Consider the following 4,035-nt stretch of genomic DNA (forward strand, 5'->3'; position numbering starts at 1 on the left):
GCATTATAAAGTAGTTTGTGCATTGGCATAGGTCTAAATAATTTTTCTAATAAATAAGATGCTTTCATGACCTATCTGAAGATGATATTTTGATGGCTTTCCCTAAACTGTCACATTGGGAAAGAAAAAGATACTACATTGATAAAACTTGTCTGTTGAAGAATTCCTGGCATTGCTGAATTGATAGGATTGTTATTTTAAATGTGAAATAAAATACATTTGCTTATTTAAAAATGTCTTCAGAAAGCAAATATTTTCTTAAAAACATACATATGTAATCCATACTATTTTAAATACTTGTAAACTCTTTAAAGTTTCCCAAAAAGGAATTAGAAAGGGATATTTAATAATGAAGGGAATTTTAAGTCTTTTTTATATCATTTATATCATTTACCACACTTCTGCAGGATAGTTAGGTTACTTCCAAGATGGACAGTTTACTACCTTCTTAACTGTGTAAATAATAAAACAAACAAAAAAATAAATATTTATTAATCAGGTCAATGATAGTTTAATATTTTAAAAGCAAACTTTTAAATTTTTAAGTTTTGTCAATATGTAGTTCACACTCTGTATTTTAGGTGTGATATTTTAAATCCAAAATCGATTTTATGAGTTTTATTAATTTGTATCTTGTATATAAATAAAATAAATGTATATTAGTGAAATAGTTTAGGAATTTCAAAAATTTACTTATACCAAAACCACACAACTTATTATATGCAACACATGTCCATTAACATTACAGTTTTTGACCTTTTTATAAGGTAGCTTACATAAAAAGAAAGTTCCTTATTCCTTGTCTGTCCTAATCTATGAAGTGTTGTAATCAACGGACCCCATCCCATAGGTTTTCACTGTGTATTTAAAGCATACTTGATACCTCCCCTCATGAAAGGTGAACAAACCTGAAATTCCCACCTAGAAAAAAAATGTTAACTCAGAATTATCAAATCCTGAAGTTTAGGCAGATGGACACTAGAAATGGATTATGGGCAACTCTTAAATCATTCACCTAACTACATAGTACTATAGGAAGTTACAGTGTTGGCCGAAAGAAGACACAGGTTTCTCACTAAATTTTGTTTCAAAGGGTTTCAAAATTCTGTGACAGATTTTTGATCATGTTTTTATTAAAAAGTATTGATTTTAAAGACTAATAACTTAAAGCCACCACACACACACACACACACACACACACACACACACAAATGATCGACAAAATGTTCCTCTTTCCTTCTGAAGGTTTTTCAATGTATTGCTATTATTTCATTAACTAGTCATTTACTATTCAACTTAAATCACCAATTGATACAGACAGTTCTGAGATGGGTCTTCTACCTGCCACCCTAATCTTCTAGATTAGGGTGGCAGGTATTACGGATAATATTCATCCTGAGCTTTCTGGGCAGGCACAGTGACCTTGCCAGCTCCAGCAGCCTCCTTTTCCACTATTTTGATGACACCCACAGCAACTGCCCATCTCATGTCATGAACAGCAAAATGATCCAGAGGAGGATTATCAGAGAATCTCTCAACACACATGGGCTTGCCAGGAACTATTTCTATGGTGGCAGCATCACCAGGTCTCTAAAATTGGGGGCCATCTTCCAATTTCTCCCCAAATAGCAATCAATCTTTTCCTTCAGCTCAGCAAACTTGCAAGTAGTGTGAGCTGTGTGACATCCTGCACAGGTCCATAGCCAGCACTGATTTGCCCTGGGTGGTTCAGGTTAATCACCTGAGCCTTGAAGCCAGCTGCTTCCATTGCTGTGTCACCGTTGCTGTCACCAGCCACATTGCCAGAATGAATATATTTGAGAGACACATTCTTGACATTGAAGCCCATATGGAAGAGCTTCACTCAAAACTTCATGGTGCATTTTAACAAACTTGACTTCAGTTGTAATATTGACTGGAGCGTAGGTGACCACCATGCCTGGTTTGAGAACACCAGTCTCCACCTGTCCCACAGGGATAATACCAACATGAACAATTTTGTAGATGTCCTGGAGGACAGCCAAAGGGCTGATCAGTTAGATGAGTTGGTAGCAAAATGCAACCCAGAGCTTCAAGCAGCATGGTTCCATGGGCATTGCCATCTTTATGGGTGAATTTCGATCCTTTAAACCACGACAGTTTAGCATTTGGCTCCAGCATGCTGTCATCGTTTCAACCCAAAATTAACACAAATGCTACTATGTTAGGGTTGAGCCAATTTTTTTAATGTAAGTGCTGACTTTTTTTTTTTTTTTTTTTTTTTTATTTGATGGGTGTTTTTTTTTTTTTTTTTTTTTGCTGTACACGGGCCTCTCACTGTTGTGGCCTCTCCCGTTGTGGATCACAGGCTCCAGATGCGCAGGCTCAGAGGCCATGGCTCACGGGCCCAGCTGCTCTGCAGCATGTGGGATCTTCCCGGACCGGGGCACGAACCCGTCTCCCCTGCATCGGCAGGTGGGCTCTCAACCACTGCGCCACCAGGGAAGCCCCGCTGACTTTTTAACAATATCCTTGTGTAACTTCTGGCTGAAATAATCTATTTTGTTAATATCAACATTTAGTTGTTTCATACCCAATGTGTAGGTCAGAAGGGCATGCTTCCAGGTCTGCTTGTTCTTGGATAAACTTGTTTCAAACTCACTAATACCAGCAGCAACAATCAGAACAGTACAATCAGCCTGTGATGTGCCTGTGATCATGTTTTTGATTAAGTCTCTGTGTCCTGGGGCATCAGTGATGTTCAAATAATACTTTTAGGTCTCAAATGCCCACAGGGAGATATCAATGGTGATATGACACTCATGTTCAGCCTTCAGTTTATCCAAGATGCAGGTATCCTTGAAGGAGCCATTTCCCATCTCAGCAGCATCCTTCTCAAACTTATTGATGGTTCTTTTGTTGATCCACCACATTTGTAGATCCGATGTCCAGCAGTGGTCTACTTGCCCCAATGTAAGTGTCCAACTATAATGATGTTGATATGAAATTTTTTCTTTCCCATTTTAGCTGGTGATTTAGTGGTGATTTCACAACATCTGTCTGGTGATAAAATTGTTGTAAAAAAGCTGTGAAGGAAATCTTTACAATCTTGGATTCCACCCACAGTCTTCAAATGATATATGTAACACATGATTTTGCACATAAACATGAAATTAGCTTTTACCTTGTCTGTGGCTGTTCAGTCTTATTACCTGAGAAGTCTGGAACCATGGTACTAAACTTGACCAAGAATATACTAAATAGTAGGACAACTTACCTGACAAATTGTCCCCACAGAGGTCACCCTGTACTAGCTTACTTACATTGTTATTAAAAAAGCATAGATGTTATTTTTTTTGTTTGTTTTTGTTTGTTTTTAGTTTATATAGCCTGGCTTTAGCTGCAAACTTAGTATCTCACACATATTTTGATGGTACATTTTAGTACTCTGCGTTGCCTTTATGCAGTCCTTTATGAGTCCTTTCCATATCCAGTTGTGTGTAACAGCTGCAGTTGGTGATGTGGGAAAGCTAGATGAAATTGTCCTTTGATGCACATTTGGCTCCTAGGCCATCCCTGGTTTGAGGTCACACAAGTTGATAAGAAGAGAATGTATGAATGAAACTAGTAGATCTAACAATAGCTAAGTTAGCTTTTTAAAAGGTGAAATTGATCAAGAATTCTGTATTTTGGATTGCTTGGGCTGTTTTAGTGAAAATAAAAGGAAGTTTTAAAAAAATCAATGGCTGCCAGAGATTCTCTTGAAAACGAAGAGACATGATTCCAAAGGGGAGTCAGGAAGACACACCACCCTTTGATACTACGTGGAATTCTTCTTAGGCTTTAAAAATATTAAACATGCTAGTATATTTGTATTCATTGTGTGATGGTAACAAAGTATCCCCTAAATTTAGATCTTCGGCTCATTGTTATTCATGCTCTGATAAAAGCAACTCTAACTGTCTGGGCTCTTTCTGACCCTCCTGTTGAGGAGGGGTAGGATAATTTGAGGGAGGCTGTTAGCTCAGGTAAACCAAATGCGATTAAATTATGAGA

At 37.5% G+C, this 4,035-nt stretch overlaps 1 pseudogene; it reads right to left on the reverse strand.

The window, feature by feature from the left end:
- Positions 1-1,377: 1,377 nt before the first annotated feature.
- Positions 1,378-3,001, reverse strand: LOC112390932 (elongation factor 1-alpha 1 pseudogene; annotated as a pseudogene).
- Between the last annotated feature and the right edge of the window lie 1,034 nt (positions 3,002-4,035).

This window comes from Neophocaena asiaeorientalis, unplaced genomic scaffold (genome assembly GCF_003031525.2).
Source record: "Neophocaena asiaeorientalis asiaeorientalis breed wild unplaced genomic scaffold, Neophocaena_asiaeorientalis_V1.1 scaffold55, whole genome shotgun sequence".
Lineage (NCBI taxonomy): Eukaryota > Metazoa > Chordata > Mammalia > Artiodactyla > Phocoenidae > Neophocaena > Neophocaena asiaeorientalis.